Below are 25515 nucleotides of genomic sequence, written 5' to 3' on the forward strand. Positions count from 1 at the left end.
GCTTAGAGCGATGTTGGAGTCACCGTAAGCCTGTGTATGTTTATTTAATAAGGGTATTGACTCCAGGCAGTAGCCATCATTCTGGCGAGTCACCCACTCTTCATTGGCAGCCTCTTGACTTTATGGATCCACAGTGTTTTCTCCCCCGCCCCTTTGAAGTCCTTCACAGTTCTGGTCTTCACCACATCCTCCGGAAGGGCATTCCAGGCATCCACCACCCTCTCCGTGAAGAAATACTTCCTGACATTGGTTCTGAATCTTCCTCCCTGGAGCTTCAAATCGTGACCCCTGGTTCTGCTGATTTTTTTCCTTCGGAAAAGGTTTGTCGTTGTCTTTTGATCATTAACACCTTTCAAGTATCTGAAAGTCTGTATCATATCACCTCTGCTTCTCCTTTCCTCCAGGGTGTACATATTTAGATTCTTCAATCTCTCCTCGTACGTCATCCGATGAAGATCCTCCACCTTCCTGGTCGCCCTTCTCTGTACCGCCTCCATCTTGTCTTTGTCTTTTTGAAGGTACGGTCTCCAGAACTGAACACAGTACTCCAGGTGAGGCCTCACCAAGGACCTGTACAAGGGAATAATCACTTCCCTTTTCTTACTCGATATTCCTCTCTCTATGCAGCCAGCATTCTTCTGGCTTTAGCTATCGCCTTGTCGCATTGTTTCGCCGACTTCAGATCATTAGACACCATCACCCCAAGGTCCCTCTCCTGCTCCGTGCACATCAGCCTTTCCCCCCCCATCGAATACAGTTCATTCGGATTTCCACTCCCCATATGCATGACTTTGCACTTCTTGGCATTGAATCTCAGCTGCCATATCTTCGACCACTCTTCCAGTTTCCTTAGATCCCGTCTCATTCTCTCCACTCCTTCCGGCGTGTCCACTCTGTTGCAGATCTTAGTGTCATCCGCAAAAAGACAAACCTTACCTTCTATCCCGTCCGCAATGTCGCTCACAAAGATATTGAACAGGACCGGTCCCAACACCGATCCTTGCGGTACACCACTTAAAACCGCTCTCTCTTCAGAGAAGGTTCCATTTACCATCACACGTTGTCTTCTGTCCGTCAACCAATTTGCAATCCAGGTCACTACCTCGGCACTCACTCCCAAGCTTCTCGTTTTATTCACCAGTCTCCTGTGCGGAACCGTATCAAAAGCTTTGCTGAAATCCAAGTATATGATATCGAGTGCTCTTCCTCTATCCAATTCCTTGGTTACCCAGTCAAAAAAGTCAATCAGATTTGTCTGACAGGATCTTCCTCTGGTGAATCCATGCTGCCTCTGGTCCATCAATTCTCCGGACTGTAGATAGTTCACTATTCTCTCTTTCAACAGTGACTCCATTACTTTTCCCACCACTGAAGTGAGGCTAACTGGTCTGTAGTTACCAGCCTCCTCTCTGTTCCCACTCTTGTGAAGAGGGACCACCACCGCTCTTCTCCAATCACTCGGCACCACTCCCGTTTCTAGGGATCTATTGAACAGGTCGCACAGCGGTCCCGCCAGCACATCTCTGAGCTCCCTCAGTATCCTTGGATGAATCCCATCAGGCCCCATGGCTTTGTCCACTTTCAGATTCTTTAGCTCTTCCCATACATTATCTACTGTAAATGGATTTTCCTCTGTTCCGCTTCCCTCCAGTTTCTTGTTGTGTAGAGATGGTCCTTCTCCAGGGTCTTCTTTAGTGAACACAGAGCTGAAGTATTCGTTTAATATTTCTGCCATTTCTTCGTCTCCCTCCACACATTGATCATTTCCACCTTTCAATTTCACTATACCACTTTGGACTTTCTCTTTTCGCTGATGTATCTGAAAAATGTTTTGTCACCATATTTTATCTCCTTGGCAATCCTCTCTTCTGCTTGACTTTTTGCCAACTTGATTAATTTCTTAGTCTCCCTCAGTTGAATCAGATATTCTTCTTTGTGCTCCTCCCTTTGGGATCTTTTGTATTTCTTGTATGCAGTTCTTTTAGCTTTAATTTTGTCAGCCACCTCCTTTGAGAACCAGATAGGTTTCATTTTTCTTTTGCTTTTCTTTACATTTCTAACATATAGAGCAGTTGCCTTGGCGATTGCTCCTTTTAGATTGGTCCACTGTTGATCCACATCTCTCTCATTTTCCCATCCATTTAGTTCTTCCTCTAGGTACTTCCCCATTTCCTCAAAGTCTGTGTTTTTGAACTGTAAAACTCGGGTCTTTGTGGTTCTTTTCCCTATTCTTTTAGTGATATTAAACCATACCGTTTGATGATCACTGGTGCTGAGGTGGGCACCCACCTTGACATCAGAGACGATTTCTCCATTATTGAGCACTAAGTCGAGAATAGTTCCTTCTCTCGTGGGTTTCAATACCATTTGTTTGAACAAAGATACTTGCATGGCATCCAGTATTGCTCTACTGTTTTTAGATTCTGCAGATGGGATTTTCCAGTCTACATCTGGCATATTAAAGTTTCAGATTGGCATATTGGCAGATTGGCATATTGGCAGATTGGCAGATTGGCATATTAAAGTTTCAGATAGTTTCAGATTGCGAAGGGGCATCCATCAAGGATGCCCACTTTCTCCTGTTTTGTTCATTCTGTCTCTAGAACCTCTCCTTCTTGCTTTATGTCAGAACTCTGATATTTAGGGTGTTAATTGTGGTCAGCATTCGAGTAAGGTAATTGCATATGCTATGATCTTCTCTTGTTTTATCTTCTCTGGACACCTCTCTCCCTTCGCTCTTACAGTTGTTTTCAGATTTCTCTGTCTTTTCAGGTTATATGGTAAACTGTGATAAAACAAAATTAATGTTGCTAAAAATCCATTGCTTATCCCCAGCCACTACTGACTTAAAATGCAAGTGGTCACCTGATGGTTTTAAATATTTAGGTATGCATTTTTTTCCCCAAACTGATCGCATGACGGAAGACATTAAAACTCGTCTGTCTCAATTGGTTGATGGTACCATCGTAGATGGTCACCTCTCCACCTTTCTTGGTGGTGTAGATTAGAATCTATTAAAATGGTTCTTGCTCCACAGATTAATTATGTATGCAGTATGGTACCGGAATTCCTTACACAAAGCTGCTACAGTTCCCTGGATAAGAGGTTATCGTCCTTTTTGTGGGCGGGCAAATCTCCCCGAATTGCATTGTGGAAATTGAAATTGACTAAGGAATCTGGGGGAGTAGGTTTTCCTGATTTTCATTCTTATTATAAGGCCTTTTTGACTTGTTTTGGTATTAAGTGGTTGGTAATGGAAGAAGAACTCTCCATTCTACTTAATTGGTTACTTTTTGAATAGGAATTATGCACCCCTTCCCATTGCAACTTCTCCAAGGTATGAAACTTCCATTTCATCTCCAAGATATTCCCATGATTGCTGCTACTCATAAAGTGTTGCCCATACTTCATATTTGCACCCATTCTTACACTGAGATTTATTAATCAAATCTTCACTTGGGGCTTCTTTTTTACGGTATTTCGGAGCATCTTGATAAGCATTAAAAGGAAAAAGAGAAAGAGAAGCCCAGACCGAGTGCTGGAAAGATGGCAGCCATTCCACCAGCCTCAGACACCATTGCTCTGCTGAGTGCACCAATTGCAGAACTATAAACGGCAGTAGTCGTAGCATTAGGTCCTGAATTTCAAAAGATGTCCGCCAAGCTGGATGAATTGACTCAGCACATGGCTGCATATGAAACATGTATTAAAGATATGGAGCAGAGAGTTTCTGCGAATCATGATGCAGTCATGGTTTCTGAAGCGGAACCGCAGTGTGTTCACAGCGATCCGGTGGCCTGAGGACCAACTAGAAGTGTTGTGTTTGTGGCATTGTGTGGACCCTTAGTCACAGTGGAGATGACTCCTTCCACGAGGAGGGGCCCCGTGGGGAACCACAGCAATAGGCTAGGCGCAGAGAGTGGACACTTGTAGGTGGAAACCTTTATTGTACTGCTGTAGATAGATGGTATGAGGCAGGAAGGAAAGGCACTGGAGTCCGGCAAGGTGCCAATACGTTCTGACAGTCTCAGATGTAGAAGTCTCACCCAGATGTTCAAGGTAGATAGGAACCCGTGGTGCAGGTTAAGCCAAACTTGGTGGGTGGAGTGGAGAACCGGATCATAGAGGTACTCACTGGAGCATAGTGTGTCTTCCTGGCAATGAAGATGGTGGGACCGAAGGTCCGTGGTGCAGGATACATTAGACTGGTAGGCCCTCGAGTAGCGAGTACCTGATAGTACAGGAGATCCTGGAATAAAGAGAGACCCCTGAGGAGCGGTTGTCAAGTTAATAGAGACCCCGAAGGGTAGTTGGAAGCGAGAGACCCCCAAGGAGCGGGTGCCTAGAGCTTCGTCAGGAGCGAGATTCCCCGGAGGATAGCGAGGCATCTAAGTGAGCAGCTTAGAGCGGTCAGAGTAGCTAAACCGAAGTCCTTGCTAACTCGAAGTAGGTAGCATAGTGGAGGCTTAAAGACCCTGAGGTATTGACGTCATGCGGTGGGGATGCCCCCGAGGTTCCCACCATGACGTGTACATAGGCGTAGGCAAGGTGCGCGCGTGCGCCCTAGGAGGCCACAAGAAGGAGCATGGTGGACTGGGACGCCCATGCTGAGTTTGGAGATGCCGAGAATTTCGGCACTCGGCACCGGAGGCAGCCATCTTACCCAAGGAAGAGGAGAAGGGTAGAAAAGAGTAAGGCAGAGCGGTCACAGCTGTCTGCGACCGACGGACTCAACAGTACCTCCCTTCAAAGGGCCCCCTCCAAGACCTCTTCCTGGTAGTCTGGGTTTTCGTGGGTGTGGCAGGTGGAATTGACGTACCATCTCCTTATCTGTGATGTTGGCCAGCGGTTCTCATGAGTTCTCTTCTGGTCCATACTTCTCCCAGGAGATGAGATACTCCCATGTCTTGCCTCTCTTACGGACGTCCAAGATGTCATCCATGGCATATTCAATGTCGTCCTCAGTGTTCAGACTAGTTGGTTCTGGGGTCTTTTTGGAGAATTCGGAGAGCATCAAAGGTTTTAACAGAGAGACATGGAATGCATTGTGTATCTTCATAGATGGAGGTAGTTTCAAACTGTAGGTCAGATTTCCTAATCGCCGAAGGATAGCAAAGGGACCCACATAGCGAGGTGCAAAACGTGCTGAAGGAAGTTTAAGGTGAAGATATTTGGTACTTAACCAGACTATCTCCAGGCTGAAACTGTGGTGCCTTGCGGTGATGAGCATCATAGGTTCTTTTAGCTTTCTGTCCTACTTTGAGGAGTAGCTCCTTCATTTGCTTCCAAAGTTGAGATAGCTCTGCTGCAGTAGTCTGAGTGGCAGGAGAGGCCACTGATAATGGAATAGGCAGAGGAGGCAGTGGTTGTCGCCCATAGATGATCTGGAAGAGAGAAGACCCCGTAGAAGTAGCAGGATGCGAGTTGATAGCAAATTCTGTCCAAGGCAGTAATTCAGCCCAATTGTTCTGCCTTGCATTGACATAGGATCGCAGAAATTGTTTCAGCATTCTATTCATTCTCTCAGTCTGACCGTTAGACTGAGGATGATAAGCGGAGGTTAAGTCCAAGGCGATGTCAAATTTTTGACATAAAGCTCTCCAAAACTTCGCAGTAAATTGTACTCCTCTGTCGGATAGGATATGCTTAGGCTTCCCATGAAGACGGAAGATGTGTTTAATAAAGAGTTTTGCTAACTCCATAGCAGAAGGTAATCCTGGTAATGCTACAAATATGCCATTTTGGAGACGCGGTCAACTGTGACCCAAATGGTGTTGTTTCCATTGAATGATGGCAGGTCTACCACGAAATCGGTTGCAATATGTGTCCAGGGTTCATCCGGCGATGGTAGAGGTTGTAACAAACCCCAAGGACGTCCGGCTGTTGGTTTTTGCTTGGCACAGACAGCGCAGGAACCCACATAAGCTTATAAGTCCTTTTTCATGGTTGGCCACCAGTAGTACCGCTGTAACATAGCTAGGGTGCGACTCTGTCCTGGATGTCCGGCCAGACGGGAATTGTGCGCCCACTTCAACAGCTTCTTCCTTAGATTTCTGGCCACCACCGTCTTCCCGGTGGGCACCATATGAGTGGCTGCAAGAACCACTCTTCTGGGGTCAATGATGTGACGGGGTTCATCTGGCACATCCTGCAGGGAGAAGGATCATGATAAGGCATCCGCCCGAGTGTTCTTCTCTCCCAGACGATACTTCAGAAGGAAGTCAAATCTGTTAAAGAACAGGGACCATCTAGCTTGACTGTGATTAAGTCGTTGAGCATGTCTGAGCTACTCCAAATTTTTGTGATCAGTGTACACTACTATTTGGTGTTGTGTGCCTTCCAGCCAAGGACGCCACTCTTTGAAGGCCAGCTTGATTGCAAGTAACTCTTTGTCTCCAATTCCATAATTTCTTTCGGCAGGCGAGAACCGCCTTGAGAAGAAGGAGCAAGGTTGGAGCACATTGGATTCGCTATAATGGCTTAAAACCGCTCCCAAACCAACGTCTGATGTGTCGACCTCGACGATGAATGGATGATGTGGGTCAGGATGGCGGAGGCACAGCTTCTTTTGAAAAGCCTCTTTGAGCATCAGAAAGGCTGATATGGCTTCAGGAGACCAATTGGCGGGATTGGCTCCCTTCTTGGTCATAGCAGTTAGAGGGAATGTCAATGATGAGTAGTTTTTAATAAAGGAACGATAGTAATTGGTGAAGCCCAAGAAGCGGAGCAGTGCTTTCAGGCCTGTAGGTTGTTGTGTTTCCCAGCCACAGCAGGACCGCGACCGGTTCTACTTACCCCCGACACCCGGGTCCCAGACCTAGCCCTTCTTCTTTGGCAGCGGTAAGCAGTTGCCTACGAGCTCGCACTCCCAGGCTCCTCCGGCAGCTCCACGACCTCCTCTGGTCCCAGTCGGGTTTCCCCACATGCATCGAGGGGAGACGCCGCCATCACCTAGTTCCAGTCTGTCCGCCTTAGGCTCGCACGCACACCTTCTCTGACTTTAAAGGGGCCGCAGCGGGAAACCTTCCTGCGACCCCGGATGATGACTTCTCCAGGCTTTACTATTTAAGGCAGGCTCTGCCATTCGGTCTTTGCCTTGGCAACAGGTCTCCATGCTTCCTGTTGTGTGCTTAGTTGCTGCTTACTCATGTTCCTGTTCCTGTATACGACCTAGTTCCAGACTTCATGTTCCAGCTTCATGTTCCAGCTTCATGTTCCAGCTTCCTGATTCCTGACTACCCTGGACGGATTCCCTGGCTTTGACTCTTGCTTGTTTCTGACCACGCTCTGGATGGATTCCCTGACTTTGACCCTTGTTTGTTACCAACCACGCTTTGGACGGATTCCCTGGCTTTGACCCTTGCTTGCTCCTGACCACGCTCTGGATGGATTCCCTGGCTTTGACCCTCGCTTGTTCCTGACCATGCTCTGGACGGATTCCCTGGCTTTGACCCTCGCTTGTTCCTGACCTTGCTCTGGATGGAGTCCTTGGATTGACCCTTACTTGAACCTGGACTTGTCTCCAGCTACCTGCCCTGACTTCAGCTTGAACCTGGCCTTGTCTCCAGTTACCTGCCCTGACTCCAGTTGAACCTGACCCTGCCTCCAGCTGACTGCCTTGGACTTGGCCTTTTTTAGGCTCTTGCCTAGCTGCTTGCCTGCCTCAGTCTGTCCAGGCTTCCTGGAATGTATGCAGCATTGGGACTCCCATTAAATGCAAGAAAATATTGACCTCTTTGAAACAACAAGCCACAGATATTGGGTTTCTCCAGGAAACTCATCTTACCAATTATGGTTTTACGTCTGAACTTTTTTAAATTTTAGTGGATGTTGTTCCCTGTTTACTTAGCAAAAACTTTGCTGCATTGGTGGAGGGGGGCACTTATCCTGTGGATGTGAATAAGGTCATAATAATGGTACTTCCCAAACCAGGCAAAGATCCTATTTCTGTAATATCGTACCGCACTATATCCCTGCTAAATTTTGACCAAACATTGTTGGCCAAGATTTTGGCGGATAGGTCGGCATTAATTTTGCCTGCCTATATTGGATCTGGGCAGGCGGGTTTTGTCCGAGGGAGATATGCCACGGTAAATGTTCATAGATTGATTGCCACCATTTTCCTCTGTCGAAGCAAGTAGTTGTCTTTTATGGTGGTCAGTTTCGATGCGGAAAAAACCTTCGACAGAGTGGGATGGCAGTATTTGTTTTGTGTGATACAGTAAATGCAGCTGGATGGGTTTTTCCTAAAGGGGATACATTTATTGTACACTGATCCAGTGGCAGTCAATCCAGTTAACAGGGCAATATCCTCCTCGTTTGCTATCCACAGAGATATGCGATAGGGCTGCCCCCTTTCTCCGCTGTTATTTTTGTTAACTTTATAATCACTGTTTGTGTCGACCGGTTGTTAAGGCTGAGTTCCTAAATAGTGTTTATATCTTTGTTTAATCATATCACCTAACAGCTCTTCGCCAATTTCAATTTGCTTATACAATGGCCGTTATGCTACCAACTATTCAACTAGAAGAACAACGAGACCTACACATCAAAATGTAGTAAGAAAGACCATTTCTCCTAATCTTATGCCAATTACAGTTAAAAATGTTGTCACAGATTATCTTGTTCTCTCTTTTAATTTGATTAATATTCAAGCACTGACAAAAAAGATCTGTTATTATTTCTGATCTATTAATAGATAGTAAACCCAATTTCTTAGCCATAACAGAATCTTGGTTAAAATCCTCTGATAACGTTATTATTAACCAATTTGCAGATGATAATTATACTATTTTTCTATACCTAGAAAGGTTAAAAGAGGGGGAGGAATTATGTTGATCATAAAAAAAATGTTCTCGACAAAGCTTCTCTCAGTACAATTACCGCATCAATACCAGATAGCTCTTTTTGACACTCCTAAATTCCAAATCTGTTTGTTATATTGCCCACCTTGGCTACTTGATCATAATGGGGCAGATTTTAAAACCTGCGCACGGGTGCAGATTTGTTCGCGCAACCGGCGTGAACAAATCTATGCCCAATTTTATAACATGCGCGCGCAGCTGCGTGCATGTTATAAAATCCAGGGTCGGCGCGCACAAGGGGGTGCACAATTGTGCAACTTGCGCGCGCCGAGCCTGCAGCCTGCCTCCGTTCCCTCCGAGGCCGCTCTGAAATCAGAGCGGCCTCGGAGGGAACGGAGGCAGGCTGGATCGGTTTAGATAGGGATGGATCGGAAATCCATCCCTATCTAAACCCCCCCCATCCCTTTGTTGAAGAAGTTATGCCTGCCTCCTGGCAGGCATAACTTACGCACGCCAGCCAACGGCCAGCCCACGATCCCAGGCACAGCGGCAAATGGCCGCTGTGCCCCTCCCTGCCCCCTCCCCACCCCGGACCACCCACACCCCGCCCCTTTTTGCAAGCCCCGGGACATAGGCGCGTCCTGGGGCTTGCGCTCACCGCCGAGCCTTTGCAAGATAGGCTCGGCGTGCAGGGGCAGCTTGGGGCAGCTTTTCGGGAGTTATGCACGTATCTTACGCGCGTAACCCTTTGAAAATCTACCCCAATATTTCCCCATTGATTGAATTTTTTACAACCAATTTAGGCTTTAAAAAACCCATTATTATACTCAGGAATTTTAATTTACAAATGGATGTTATACCTCTATCATCCACTTGTTAAATTTTAAATGATGCCATGAATGCACTTGGTTTTTGTCTTTTAACTAATCAGGCGACCCGTAAGGTAGTGCATACGCTGGCTTTAATATTTGTAAATCAATTATCTTTACATTCATCGGACTTAAAATTTCAGCAGGTTCCATGGTCTGATCATTCTTTAATAGAGACTAAAATTGCTCTTCTAGCTCCACATGAAATTACTTTAAGAGAACAAAAACCATTTACTTTCCGCCCTCCCTTTAATATGGAGAAACTTGAAGAAGCAGTTAAAATTAAATAATATTAATACAGTAGACTGCTCGGATGCAATGCATAAATGGATAAACATTACTGCTGAAATTGCCAACAAAATTAACCCTGAAAAAACTAAACACCTGTCAGAAAAGATCAGAATATCAAACCCATGGTTTAATAAAGAGATCAGTGAAGTAAAATCCTCACTTCGGAAAAAAGAAAGAATTTGGAGAAAGCAAAAAACATTAGCGTCACTTACCTCTTATAGAAAACATTTGGCTTTTTACAAGAGATTGATCAATAAATCTAAAAAGATTATTACAGCAAGAAAATTTCTAGTTTTGTTCAAAACCCGAAAATTCTTTTTGAAATAGTAAAACTGCTTACTAATGATCCTTCATCAACAATCAATGAATTTGATTCTGAACTAAGCCAAAAATTGGCCCTTTTTATAAATGATAAAATTACGAAGCTAAAAAACGAACTTGACAATATTCCTACCCAAGAAGTTAAATTAATCCCAAAAGATTGTGCATGGTCAGATTTTGATGACATATCTGCTGAGGAAGTAGAAACGTTACTCAAAAAACTAAACCCTGCGAAACATCCGTCTGACGTGATTCCAATTTCAGTACTTAAAACAAATTTAACCATTAATTGCACTTTTCCTAGCTGAAATAATCAACTGTGTGAAGGTCTTTTTCAAGACCAACTAAAATGCGCCATAATTAAACCAATACTCAAAAAGAAGAACCTTGATCCCTCAATATTGAATAATTATCGCCCAATATCTAATCTCTGCTGTGTTGCTAAACTAACAGAGAAAGTGATGCTAAAACAATTTATGGAGCACCTTGACAATAATGATATTTTATATCCAACTCAATTTGGATTTCGTAAGCACTGCAGTACTGAAACTCTTTTGCTCTCACTTACTGACACAGTGTTAAAAGGGTTTGACAATGGCTAGCGCTATCTTTTAGTCCTGCTTGATTTGACAGCGGCATTTGATACCGTGAACCATAGTATACTTTTAAACAGATTCTCTGAGACAGGGCTCCAAGATAAAACTTTGGCATGGTTTTCTTCTTATCTTAAACATCATACCTACCAGGTGTCCATTAACAACACAGTGTCTGAAATATTTCCATTAGAAGCATGAATCCCACAGGGATCATCTCTTTCAGCCACGTTGTTCAATATCTATTCGTTACCTATTTGTCAATTACTATCCGGTCTGCAACTTAATTATTATATTTATGCTGATGATATTCAGCTAATTATTCCAATATCTGATAACGTGGAAAAAACCTTTAAGATTACCATTATGTACTTAAACATTATAAAACAAGCGTTAAATCAAATGAAGCTCTGTTGCAAAAACAGAAATAATGTTATTGGAACATAAGCAATTACCTACCAACCAAGAAACAAGCATGACCATGGAAAAATCTGTATTTGTGTTTGGAAGTAAAGTATGTGATCTAGGCTTTTGGCTTGATCCGAACTCAGTATCCAACAACATATTTCAGTAAAAATTCGGGAAGGATAATATAAATTACTGGTACTTAGACGGCTAAAACCACTCCTCAACCAAGCAGAATTTAGAACAGTGCTTCAAGCTTTATTATTTACCATCATCGATTATTGCAATTCACTATATTTAAGCCTTCCGCTCCGCAAACAACACGAAGGCCACTTCAAATCTTGCAAAACTCAGCAGCAAGAGTTTTGACTGGAGTAAATAAAAAAGAACATATCACTCTCATACTCATCGCATTACTCTGGCTTCCGGTAGAGGCAAGAATCAAATACAAAATACTTTGTATAATTCATAAAGCTATTTATGCTGAACATATTGACTGGCTTAATGCAATGTTACTTATTCACACCCCACAACATAATTTACGTTCTGCCAGTAAAGGATTTTTTGTTGTTCCCTCTGTGGCAAGTGCCAAACTTACATCTGTCAGGGAAAGAGCTGTCTCGTTAGCGGGTCCAAAACTATGGAATAACATGCCCCTTGAATTGAGACTACAAAAAGATCTGAAACTGTTTAAGAAGGTGTTAAAAACGTGGCTTTTTAATCAAGCATATGGTGCAGACTCAAGCCAATGATTCTTTTTTTTTTTTTTTTTTACTAATTGTATCTAATTGTAATACTTGTATTTTAAAATTGAATCTTATTTAAACTATGTAGTGTGTGTTATATATTTGATCTGTTCTTGGTCTTTGTATAACTGTAAACCGTTGTAAAGGTTCAAAAAACCAAACATCGGTATATAAAACTGACTAAATAAATAAATAAAACCTGTTGTTGTCAATTCAGCAGTCGGTGGGGATCAAAGGATTCGTAATGGGCTCTTCTACTTTTAAATATGCTGCATTTGCAGATGATTTGTTGGTTTTTCTTTGTAATCCTGAGTCATCCCTTTCTAACTTATTACATTTATTTCAGGCTTTTGGGGAATTCTCAGGGTTTAAATTGAAGAAAGATAAATCTGAAGCTTTAGTATACCCTGACTTACTTCGGGATAATTGGGAGAGAGACTTTCCACTACAGTGGGCACAGGGATCCTTTCGTTACTTATATAGAAGTATAGAAATGACGGCAGAAAAAGACCAATTGGCCCATCCAATCAGCCCAGCAAGCTCCCACATTTATTTTCCCATACGTAACTGTTTCATCAACCATCAATTTCAGGGCCCTTGTTCGTAACTGTTTGATTCAAGTTTCCTGACATCCCCTGCCTTTGATGCAGAGCGTAATGTTGGAGTTGCATCAAAGGTGAGCATAAGGCTTAATGGTTAAGGGTAGTAACCGCCGCATCAAGCAAATTACCCCAATGCTTGTTTACCCTGGCTGCACAGATCAATGCCTTGTTGGATGTTGTCTGAATGTAAATCCTGTTTTCCACATTTCTCCCTGCCGTTGAAGCAGAGAGCAATGCTGTATATGCATTCAAAGTGATGTATCAGGCTTAATTGGTTTAGGGTAGTAACCACTGTAATAAGCAAGCTATCCCCACGCTTATTTGTTTACCCAGATTGTGAAGTTCAGTCCTTGTTGGTTGTTGTCTGAATGCAAATCCTCTTTTCCACATTTCCCCCTGCCATTGAAGCAGAGAGCAACACTGAATATGCATTCAAAGTGATGTATCAGGCTTAATTGGTTTAGGGTAGTAACTGCCGTAATAAGCAAGCTACCCCCATGCTTAGTTGTTTACCCTGATTGTAAAGTTGTTTATTTATTTATTTATTTATTTTTAGTTTTTATATACCGATTCAGTCCTTATTGGTTGTTATCTGAATGCAAATCCTCTTTTCCACATTTCCCCTTGCCATTGAAGCAGAGAGCAATGTTGGAGTTGCATTAACCATGCAAAGGCTTATTGAGTAAGGTTAATAATCACCAGGTAGTAGCCTCCACTCCAGTAATCCACCCCCATGGCTCTTCGCTTCATTCCCATCCTCTAGCCTTTATGGATCCACAGTGTGTATCCCATGCTTTTTTGAAATCCTTCACAGTTTTAGTCTTTACCACTTCCTCCAGAAGGAAATTCAAACATCCACCACCCTCTCTGTGAAGAAATATTTCCTGACATTGGTTCTGAGTCTTCCTCCCTGGAGCTTCAAATCATGACCCCTAGTTCTACTGATTTTATTCCAAATTAAAAGGTTTGTTGTTGACCATGGATCATTAAAACCTTTCAAGTATCTGAAAGTCTGTATCATGTCACCCCTGCTCCTCCTTTCCTCCAGGGTATGTGTTCAGTTCTGGAGACCGTATCTCCAAAGGGACAGAGAAGGGCGACCAAAAAGGTGGAAGGTCTTCATAAAATGACTTATGAGGAGAGATTGAAGAACATCTCTCCTCGTAAGTCATTTTATGGAGACCTTACATCTTTTTGGTCACCCTTCTCTGTCCCTTTGGAGACACGGTCTCCAGAACTGAACATAGTACTTCAGGTGAGGCCTCACCAATGCCCTGTACAGGGGATCATTACATTCTTTCTCTTACTAGGTATTCCTCTCTCTATGCAGCCCAGCATTCTTCTGGCTTTAGCTATCGCCTTGTCACATTGTTTCTCGGACTTTAACTCGTTAGACACTATCACTCCAAGGTGTCTCTCCTGCTCCATGCACATAAGTCATTCACCCCCCATCAAATACAGCTCTTTCAGATTTCCAAACCCCATATGCATGATTCTGCACATCTTGGCATTGAATCTCAGCTGCCATGTCTTCGACCATTCTTCCAGCTTCCTTAAATCCTGTATCATTCTCTCCACTCCTTCCAGCGTGTCCACTCTGTTGCAGATCTTAGTATCATCCGCAAAAAGACAAACCTTACCTTCCATCCCATCTGCAATGTCGCTCAGAAAGATATTGAACAGGACTGGTCCCAATACCAATCCTTGCAGCACTCCACTTTACCATCACACATTGTCTTCTGTCTGTTAACTAGTTTGCAATCCAGGCCACCACCTCGGCACTCACTCCTAAGCTTCTCATTTTATTCACAAGCCTCCTCTGCAGGAACATATCAAAAGCTTTGCTGAAATCCAAGTAAATGACATTGAGTGCTCTTCCTCGATCCAATTCCCTAGTCACCCAAACAAAAAAGTCAATCAGATTTGTCTGACAGGACCTTCCCATGGTGAATCCATGCTGCCTCTGGTCCAGCAATTCTTCTAACTGTAGATAGTTCACTATTCTTTCAGCAGCGACTCCATTACTTTTCCTACCACTGAGGTGAGGCTAACCGGCCTGTAGTTTCCAGTCTCCTTTCTGCTCCCACTCTTGTGAAGCGGGACCACCACCGCTCTTCTCCAATCACTCAGCACCACTCCCGTTTCTAGGGATCTATTGAACAGGTCATGCAGCAGACCCACCAGCACATCTCTGAGCTCCCTCAGTATCCTGAGATGAACCTCATCAGTCCCCATGGCTTTGTCCACTTTTAATTTTCCTAGCTCTTCCCATACATTCTCTTCTGTAAACGGAATTACATCTACTCCACTGTTGCGCTCGGGATGGATCCTTGTCCTGGGACAGTGAAGGAACGTCTCTTGAAAGGGAACAGGAGGTAACTACCCCCAGTGGGTGGAGCACTGGAGGAGACAGAGGCTGTGAAGAGCTTCACCACTGGAAGCCCGAGGTCCCCCCGAGAGGAGCCCATAGAGGCCCGGGCTGCTTGGACATAGGTGGGCCTCGCAGGGTCTCCTGAGAGAATGAAAGTCTGGCATGCCCACGGACACAGGGGGAGCACGATCGGGTTCGAAGGTGGAGGCTGGTTGGAACAAGGAGAACCAGAATAGAATTGGTGATGACAAGGCCAAGATCCAGAGGTCAGTCTGAGGATTGGTCAGCAAAGCAGGGGTCAGGTACCGGAGATCAGTTGAGGTCAGAAGCAGGCTGAGGTCTTGAGGCAGGCGGCAGGCAGGCAGGCAGGCAGGTCAGGAGCAAGCTGAGGTCTTTGAGGCAGGCTGCAGGAAGGCAGGCAGGTCAGGAACAAGCTGAGGTCTTTGAGGCAGGCGGCAGGCAGGCAGGCAGGTCAAGAGCAAGCTGAGATCAGTACCAGTAAGACAGTCCGAGGGTACTACCTGGGTAGACAGAAAAACACAGGAACAAGCAGGACACAGGAACTAGGATGCAGGAACAAGTCAGGAACAGAACTGGAACAGAAGGATCCTGGAACGAGACTAGGAACAGGTAAGAGCAGAAACAAACGCAGAGGCAATCTTAGAACAAACCGACCCGATTGCAAAGGCAAGAAATCATAGACAGGAACTTCCTTATATCGAGGGATCAATCAGGGCACGCCTCGGAGCTAAGACCTGCCCTAGGCCCTACATGAGTCTGGGCGGTCTGCGCGCGCGTGTGTAATGGCGTGGCTAACATGGCCGAGGACGCCGAGCATCGGCTTGAGGCCTGGCGGGTAGTGTTGAAACAGTGGCAGAAGTGATTGTTCTCTTTCATCTGGAGGAGGCAGCCCTCCAGGATTTTCAGGAGGGTTCTTTTTCAACCTAAGAGTAGAGGGGGTCTAGGTGCACCTAACTTGATATGGTATTATGTGGTCTCCCAACTCCAGGCTGTGGTTGACTGGCATAGCCATTATGGCAGGAAACATTGGGTACTTATAGAACAATGCTTAGTAGGTGAAATGTCCTTGTCAGATCTTTTCTGGCACCTGCTAGGACTTGGAGGCCATTTCAGAAGAGGCCCATAAGTACTCTTAATACACTACGGGTGTGGACACAATGAAAAGGAGTTCTTTTGGGTAGAAGGAATTATTTTTATAGCTCTTCATTATATCACAATTCTGACTTTCCCCCGGGGTTGGTGTCCTCTCGTTATAAGACTTGGATTGATAAGGGTATTTTGATATTTGATCAGGTATGGAGGGTACTAGTGTATTATCTTAGGATAAGTTTAAAGATAAATATTCCCTGGCTGATAAGGAATATTCCCTGGCTGATAAGGAATTTTTTACAATACGCCACTTTTTAAGTTCCTCCATAGTTACTCGAGATCTTGTTCAAGGACTATCTATTTTGGAGGGCTATTGTCTCCAGGCTGATAAGCTACAAGGGGTTATCTCCAAACTGTACACTATGTTAAATAGTTAGAGGCAAAACCATCTCATATCCTAGCCTGGAAGAGAGATATTGCCCCTATGGATGGATTCATATTTAAATGCACGGCAAAAAGCTCCATCTCCATGCGTATTTTGAAAAATTCCTATAAGCTTTTATATAGATGGTATTTGATGCCTGAACGCCTGCACCACATGTATTCCCAGGCTGATGAAGTATGGTATGGGAACTCTTTATCATATTTGGTGGAGCTGCCCTTGTATATTGATATTTTGGCAGAATATATATGCTTTTGCGGCAAAACTAACAGGGTTTCACATGATGCCTTGTGTGAGATCTGTACTAATAAATTTTCCTTTTGACTAGGATGATAACCTTGATCAGATTTTACTCCATCAAATATTTATTGATGCAAGGGGTGCCATTGCTTCCTACTGGAGGTCAGTGGATGTGCTGACCTTGCCAGTCGTAATCCAATGATTGGACAGAGTACATTTATTAAGTATAATTTCAGCTATACGCTTGCATACTCTTTCAAAATTTAACAAAATCTGGGCACCTTTTGAGCAAAGCTTCTAATTGATGATATTGGTGTGGGGGTTGAATGTTCACATTACTGGGAGGTGACCTTGGTTGGTTTATATCTGTTCTCTTCCTTTTCATTCTCCAGACCTGACTGATGCATTTAGTTTTGAAATGCATATTTTCTTGATCACCTGCCGCATAGTTAATTGGATGGTATTTTCCCTATTAGTGCGGGAAACCTCGGCCCAGCCCCCAACTAGGACATCATCAACTGGGGCTATTTAAGCCCACTCCTTGCACCCATTCCTTGCCTTGGCAACAGGTCAGCTCTCTGGAGAGTCTAGTTGCTGGGTTCCTGCTTGTTCCAGCTTCTGTTCCTGTGTTCCTGCATTCCTGCTGTTCCTGTCCTCCTGTTCCTGCTCCTGTGGCTCCACTTCCTTCTCCTGGTTCCAGTCTTCGGATTGTCTTCTCGGTTCTGACTTCAGCCTGGCTTCCTGATTCTTCTGTCTTCTGCCCATCCTGACCTTTGGCGTGTTTCCGGCTCCTGCTTGTCTTCTGCCTGCCCCAACTTCTGGCCTGGTTCCTCGTGCTGCACCGTTGCTACCTGCCCTGACTCCTGGACCGTCTTCATTCTTCTGGACCTCCGCCAGCCTCGACCCGGACTGCCTACTCAGCTTCCTTCCGAGGATTTCTCTCCACCAGGAGACCCTCGCCTAAGTCCTGCCGGCCCCGGTACCCAAGGGCTCAACCTGTGGGGAACGAGGTCTGGTATAGGTGAAGTTCCTGTCGGGTCTCCTGGTCCTGCATCGCCTCCCAACTACGAGACCCACTGGCGGGCCTTCCCTCAGTGGGAGTTGCAGCTCTCGAGCCGGCTCAAGGGTGCACAGCACTAACAGATAAGGCAGCTGAAAAAATCCTGAAACCCTTCAAGGATGCCATAGAGGATCTGAGTTCTAAAAGTTCCACTCTGAGTGGATTCATCTCTATAGTAAATATTTTGGATGAAAAAGTACAGGGTTTCCATGTGTATGAGGGAATGGAAGCAGAGGTGCTCCTACTCCTTGCAGAAGTAGGAGCAAGAAAGAATGAAACCTCTGACACAAAAGAATACATGCATGCTTTCCGTACTTTATGATACAGGGGTGAAAGAGGAATCTCGCCCTTCGGTCCCAGTGTCTCATATATATGAAGGAGATACTGGTAGGTAGGTGTGTGGGCAGGAGCACCAGAGGCAAAGGTACAGTGGGGATGTAATGCAGAAAGAGTGACCACCCCAGAAAGTAGTGCAGCCACACGCAGTACCCTGTCAGCTAGTACTTCCTCCCTACTTCAGTAAGCCAAAGCCACATTACCTGCACAGAACCATCTCTCCTAGCACAGGCCATAGCCAAAGCAGCTAGCAAGAAAGACCCTTGACCAATCCCCACAAAGAAGATCTCCAGCAGAAATTTCTATGACATGCTATTTCACAGAACCCATTGAGAACATGGATATAGATTTTCCTATATTGGGTACACATATGCCAATAAATCTGGCCAGACCTAGCGAAGGTGGCTCAGCACTGTCTTTCCTGCCCACCAACAAACAACTCCAGTAAACATGTCTTCTCAATGGCAATGGACATCGTGAGCCCTCATCATTCCAGGCTGGCACCAGCAATCTGACTTTCTGGGGCGTTCCAGAATTTCCATGCATGTGGCAAGATGACTGAAAGCACCTTGGAGGTCTTGCTGCTACTCTGCTTAGCTGCTATGCTCCTTATGTACCATCTTAGGGCTCTTGCTGCCACTCTTCCTACCTGCCATGTCCCTAATGTACCACCGTAGAGGTCTTGCTGCTTACCTGCCATGCCCCTAATGTACCACTTTGGAGGTTTCAGTGCCTCCATGTTGTTTGCTGTTTGAATCCCAACCTAGCTCTTCTATCCTGCTTCTTTCTTTGTTATACTTGGGTGTTTTGTCCCCAAAATAAAAATGTGAATAAAGAATAAAATACACGTTTCTCCTCCCATCCCACCTCTTTTCTGGTACTCCACCTTACTGTTTTGTTCTATCCTTCTACTACTTCTCCCACCTTGCTTCTTTATTGATTTTTCTAGGGTGTTTTGTCCCTAAAATAAAAATGTGAAAAATATGGGGCAGATCTTCAAACCTGCGCGCGGGCATAGATTTGTTTACGCAACCCGGTGCGAACAAATCTCCGCCCGATTTTATGACATGCACACGCTGCCACGCGCATGTTATAAAATCCAGGGTTGGCGCGCGCAAGGGGGTGCACAATTGTGCAACTTGCGCACGCTGAGCCGTGCAGGCTTCCTCCGTTCCCTCCGGGGCCCCTCCAAAATCAGAGCGGCCTCGGAGGGAACTTTCTTTCTGCCCCCCCCCCCCACCTTCCCCTCCCTTCCCCTATCTAACCCACCCCCACCCCCCCGGCCCTACCTAAATCCCCACACACACACACACCTTATTTGATGGAGTTACGAACCTCCGGCATGGCCGCTATGCCAGAGGACTTGGGAACGCCACCGGCCCCGCCCCTGGCTCACCCCCATTCCGCCGCCATGCCCCCGGACCGCCGCCTCGCCCTTCGCCCCGCCCCCAATCCACCCATTTTCGAAAGCCCCGGGACCTACTCGTGTCCCGGAGCCTGCATGCACCGCTGAGCCTGTGCAAAATAGGCTCGGCATGTGCAGGGGTTTTTTTTTTAAGGGTTAAGTGCGTAACCCTTTGAAAATCTACTTCTATATGTTTTTTCTCCTACACCCACCTATTTTATGGTTTTCCATCTTGCCGTCTAGGCCTGTGATTGATTGCACTGTACATGTTGGGGATTATGACTTCTTTGTGCTGTTTGCAATTTTCCTCACTGTCTACATTGGGGATTTTGATGCTTTTGTGTTCTTTGTTATAACAGGATTTAAAAATATATAATAATTTATTTCCCTGGGCTCCAGAAGAATGATCCTAGGAGAGAGAGAAGCAGAGCTGCATTAGTTCTAAGTAAATACATCTTATGGGTTTTTTTAAATTAATTGCTTGTTGACCTGTAGAGACTTCTACAGGATGGAAAGATAAACAGAAAAAGTACTTTGACATGAAACAAAAGTAAACAAATAGTACAGCTGAGCAGTGCGCTCATACTTATTGCTTCTGCATATGGAAAAAGAAAAATTTGGAGCAAGATTACAGAGAGATTTGGAGAGAACAAGAAGTATTCCTGTGCAGCTGCAGCTAACGAGAAAGAAAAGTTGTTTTTTTTTCTTTTTTAAATAAGAGAGCAAAAGAAATTGGCTAAGGAAAGTCCTCAGCCCTGGCATATGTGGGTTGAATTTTAACCCAGTGATACAGCTCTATTAAAAAAGAAAACCTTTGAAAAGAGGCTCAGGATAGTAGGTGGCATGGCTGGCCATGGACCAGAGCACCAGATGATTAAAGATTTCAAGAAGAAAGGGTGCCTATGCACTCCAGAAGCACCAGCAAGGATTGTACAATGGTGAGCTGTTTCTTGCACACCTGTTACAAAGACACTACATTTCTGGCCAGAAACACATGGAAGGATAGGCAGAAAATACACAAATACTCAGGGACGCACAAAAAATGGTACAGAAAAAAGAAACACAAGGAAAGACTGACAGAAATTATGTGTTTTCACCTCTTGAGTACTGAAGATAATTTATATTTACCAGGTAATTTTCTGCATAAAAACTGAAGCCTGAAAGAAACAGAGTGCAAATATTTTAAGAAAAGAATCACAGCCTTGGTTTAAGAAATCCACACTACAAGTTTTGTGTTGATCATTTGAACTGAAACATCTTTTTTTTATTTTTTATGAATCTTTGTTCATTGGAGACCCAGAGTATGGAAATCTATCTCATGCATATTCATTGTACCAATCTGAAAATTTATTTATTTATTTATTTTTAATTTTTATATACCGTCTTCTTGCATGGGATACAAATCAAACCGGTTTACAGTGAAACAATAACCTCGCATGAGAGCGTTACTTAGAACATGAAACATTGAATAAACTTTGAATAAAACATTAGGAATATAGAACATTAGGTAACATTACATTAAATTAAATTAAACATAATAAAGCATTAAACAATGGATGGCATTGAGCAGTTGGGGCTAGATAAGGCCAAAGATAAGCAGATGCTGAAAAAAACGAAATACATAGGACTTGCTAAGTGAGATGCAGTAACATAGAGCAGGTCTTGAGGAGATGTGTGATATTGATCAAAAAGGTTGATGAGAGCCTTGCTTAAAACTTAAGTACTGTAAATACTACTTGCTGGATGCCATAAGAACTGTACTTGCTGGAGACATAAGAAAGTTATGGTGACATGGGGGTGGATTTATCAAAATGCGGTAAGTACCGCATGCGATAGCAAAAGGATAGCAAAAGGATAGCAAAAATGCTAATATAGCATTTATCGCAATTTGCGCTAATTACCTGTGCGAAGAGCTAAGTTAGCACAAATTGTGATACCATTTTCAGATTCTGCAATAAGTGCCAGACCTCTTGTATTTCCTTCATTCAACCACCAGGGGACCATTGTTAAAGAGAGAGAGAGCAAGCCTGGCCATAATGTCATGGCCCATAGGTAGGTATTTGTATCCCTATGGTAGGCCCACCTAGTAACCCAAGGTGGGGTTTAGGTAAGAGTGTAGGGGGTTAGGGGCCACTTTGACATTCTACGTGACACCTACGAACAGAACAGTGGTCTCTTGTGAAGATTTGCTGGCCTTCGCAGTGAGGAAACTCACTCCAAGATGAGATTTGGGCAAGGTTCTCTCAACCTAGCTTGATGGACTCTCTACCTGGGTAACATCAAGCTAGGTTGAGAGAACATTGCCCAAATCTCATCTTGGAGTGAGTTTCCTCAATCCGAAGGCCAGCAAATCTACACGAGACCACTGTTTTGTTCATAGGTGTCACGTAGAATGTCAAAGTGGCCCCTAACTCCCTACATTCTTACCTAAACCCCACCTCAAGTTACTAGGTGGGCCTACCATAGGGATACAAATACCTACCTATGGGCCATGATATCATGGCCAGTCTCTCTCTCTCTCTCTCTCTCTCTCAATTCACCTGAAATAGGACTTACAGAAGACATCACAAATGGCAATGAAACCTTACATTACACAGCCTAACACAATCCAAAGAGGTGTAGTTAAAATTGGCATTACAGCTGTGCAATAGCTCTTCACAGACAGGCTAGCCCACACTCCTCCTATTTTCTGAATTTGCATCGCACCATACGATATGGTGCAATCGCATTTTGATAAATGGCCCCCTAAGTTTGGTTTAAACTGGCGGTTCTGGATAAGCTAATCTAAATAACCATGTTTTGAAGGTTTTTTTGAAGGAAATTGGGCAAGGGTCTTGTCGTGTCTGGTGGGAGGGTGTTCCATTGCGTCGGACCTGCTGTAGATAGGGCTCTATTCCTTAGGGATGTTTTGGCTTGGGGGGCGTATAGCATGCCTTGATAGGCTCTTCTAATCGGTCTGATTGAGGTGTGAGGGCGCAGCTGGATTGTGAGATCAATTGGGGCGAGGTTATTTAAGGTTTTGTGCATGATGGTCAGGACTTTGTATAGTATTCTGAATTTGATGGGGAGCCAGTGGAGGTTGTAGAGGATCGGCATGATGTGGTCATTCTTTTTTGCGTTTGTCAAGATCCTGGCGGCTGCATTCTGTAACATCTGGAGGGGCTTGATGGTGATAGTAGGAAGGCCGAGTAGTAAAGCGTTACAGTAGTCAATTTTGGTGAGGATGATTGATTGTAGAACCAAGAGGAAGTCTTGTGGGTGAAGAAGGGGTTTTAACTTTTTTAGTACTTGTAATTTGAAAAAGCATTCCTTAGTCGTATTGTTTACAAATCTTTTGAGGTTAAGCTGGCTATCTAGGAGCACACCCAGATCTCTAACATAAGACTTGTTTTTGAGGTTGTCGGGGATAGCTGCAGGGTGGTTGAGGAGAGAGAGGTTGTCCCCGTGGGAGATGATGTGGATTTCCGTTTTGTCCTTGTTGATGATTAGGTTAAGACTAGAGAGGAGTGTGCTGATTTCCTGGAAGCAACAATTCCAGAAGTTTAGGGCTTTAAGTAGCGAATCCTTAATAGGGATGAGGATTTGCACATCATCGGCATAGAGATAGTGTTTGATCTTTAGCTTGGTAAGGAGGTGGCACAGAGGAAGCAGGTAGATGTTGAAGAGGGTTGGTGAGAGGGAAGATCCCTGAGGGACTCCCAGGTTGGAGCTGACTGGGTGCGATTATTTTCACCTTGAAGGATCTGTTAGATTAGTTAAAATTTCCTGGAGAAACATCCAACTAACTGGGTGTTTCTCCAGGAAATGGCTGGGAAATACTACCTTAGGCTATTCGTGCCATTTTTGGTGTCACTTTGCCACAATCTTGGTGCCCTGCAGTTCTCTTCCTGCTTCTGATGTTGTCTATCCAGAAATTTAATTAGAATTGATTTAAAAAAAACAACAACAACAACAATTTTGAAGCTCAAAATAGGCTGTGTTGTTTCCCCCATTGATTTTAATGGGAAACAAAGCAATGAATGAAAAATGAAGAAGCAAAAACCTTTTTTTCATTTGAAACTAATGAAACAAATAGAGATAACCTACAAAACAAATAAATGAACAGAAACAAAAGTTTTGCCTCTGCACATCCCCAAATAAATGATAAATAGTAGTAGTAGTAATAGTAGAAGCAGGATATCTCGTATATCTTAGTTTATTTATTATTTAATTGATTGTTTTGTATTTTTATGCTTGATTATATCTGTACTATATACTGAATTGTACATGTTGAATTTATTTGCTGTTAACCACCTTGAGCTGTATTTTCTGCTGGAAAAGCATAGTTTAAATTAAAATTGGATAGGACTGCATCAACCTGTCTTCCAAAAAAGGGAGCCAGATGGTATTCATAGACCCGGTGTTATGAGAACCTGCAGCAGAAATAAGTATATTTGTGAGTGAGGGATGCCAGAGGGGATTAAAAGGTGTGTATGCATTTGGGTGAATATGCATTCATGGGCGTGTCTGTGGGTAGCGTTTAGGGTGTTCATGGAACGTCTACAGGGGTGGCGCCTCCCGCACTCTCCAAATATCTTTTTTGAGGCAATGACAAGTCTTTCTTCTTGAGCCAAATATCTGGTAAATTTCTCTTTTTATGACAGTTACTATTCAGCAAAACGCAAATATTTCCTGCCTTTCAGTTTCCAGGGGCCAGAATAATGTGGGACAAATTGAGCCATAGTGCACCATTTGATAGAATTATCTTGATTCAAGATCAGGCAAGGGGGGTCCCATTTCCCATTCTCATAAATTCTGCCATCTTCGTCCCTACTAGAAAAACTGACACAGATGCACCAATGTGGGTTTCTTGGTAAGTCCTGAAAATCTTTAAAGCTCTTGCACTCTTTATTTTCAGAGTTACCTTTGATCCTGTGCCAGGCGTCCTTGAGCTGGTTTCTAGTAAATGCAGCAGATCCTGCTCATTTTCATAGATTTCTGAAATTGGAAACAATCATATATTTCTTTTGCTCTGTTGGAAAACTGCAACGGCTCTGCTACAACAACATTAATCACTCTTTCACTTGGAAAACTTCTGCACATTATTGAGTAAAGCTGTATAATCTATGTCAGATTTTTTTAAATACGATATTTCACATATATTGCTTTTGAGCAGATGTGAACAAGAACACAGTAAGCTAAATTTTGGTGGCAAAACTACATTATTTTAATTTGTCTTATATTAAATTAAGTGATGTACCATTCAGCTTTTGATGAACAAATTAATGTTGCATCCTAGGTTACTGAAGAAACTCTAAAATGAAATTTCAGATCTATTAGTTAAAATTTGTAACCTATCATTAAAATCATCCATTGTACCTGAAGACTGGAGGGTGGCCAATGTAACCCCAATATTTAAAAAAGGCTCCAGGGGCGATCCGGGTAACTATAGACCAGTGAGTCTGACTTCAGTGCCTGGAAAAATAGTGGAAACTATTCTAAAGATCAAAATCATAGAGCATACAGAAAGACATGGTTTAATGGAACACAGTCAACATGGATTTACCCAAGGGAAGTCTTGCCTAACAAATATGCTTCATTTTTTTGAAGGGGTTAATAAACGTGGATAAAGGTGAACCGGTAGATGTAGTGTATTTGGATTTTCAGAAGGCGTTTGACAAAGTCCCTCATGAGAGGCTTCTAAGAAAACTAAAAAGTCATGGGATAGGGGCGGTATCCTTTCAAAGTCATCAGAAATCAGGGGCTCCCCGAAACCAATAGGAAATGGACGGCCGGCGCCATCTTTAAAAATGGCGCGGGCCATCCAGTGCTCCTACCATGTGACAGGGGCCGGCCAATGGCACGGATACCCTGTCACATGATAAGGGCAAAGGGCCATCGGCGCCATTTTTATTAGTGGCAGCCGATGGCCTGAGAGCGG

The 25515-nt window shown here is 43.9% G+C and overlaps 1 long non-coding RNA gene across 1 annotated transcript in view; it reads right to left on the reverse strand.

Moving 5' to 3' along the window:
- LOC115096093 overlaps nt 1-25002 on the reverse strand; it is a 48052-nt gene extending 23050 nt beyond the window's left edge. Inside the window, exons 1-4 of the long non-coding RNA XR_003857959.1 lie at nt 24954-25002; nt 24499-24572; nt 20724-20752; nt 19808-20004 (exon numbers count right to left, since the gene is read on the reverse strand). This is a non-coding gene — a long non-coding RNA (uncharacterized LOC115096093). The remainder of the gene's footprint in view (nt 1-19807; nt 20005-20723; nt 20753-24498; nt 24573-24953) is intronic.
- Nucleotides 25003-25515: the final 513 nt, after the last annotated feature.

The sequence above is a fragment of the Rhinatrema bivittatum genome, chromosome 7 (genome assembly GCF_901001135.1).
Source record: "Rhinatrema bivittatum chromosome 7, aRhiBiv1.1, whole genome shotgun sequence".
NCBI classification, from domain to species: Eukaryota; Metazoa; Chordata; class Amphibia; order Gymnophiona; family Rhinatrematidae; genus Rhinatrema; species Rhinatrema bivittatum.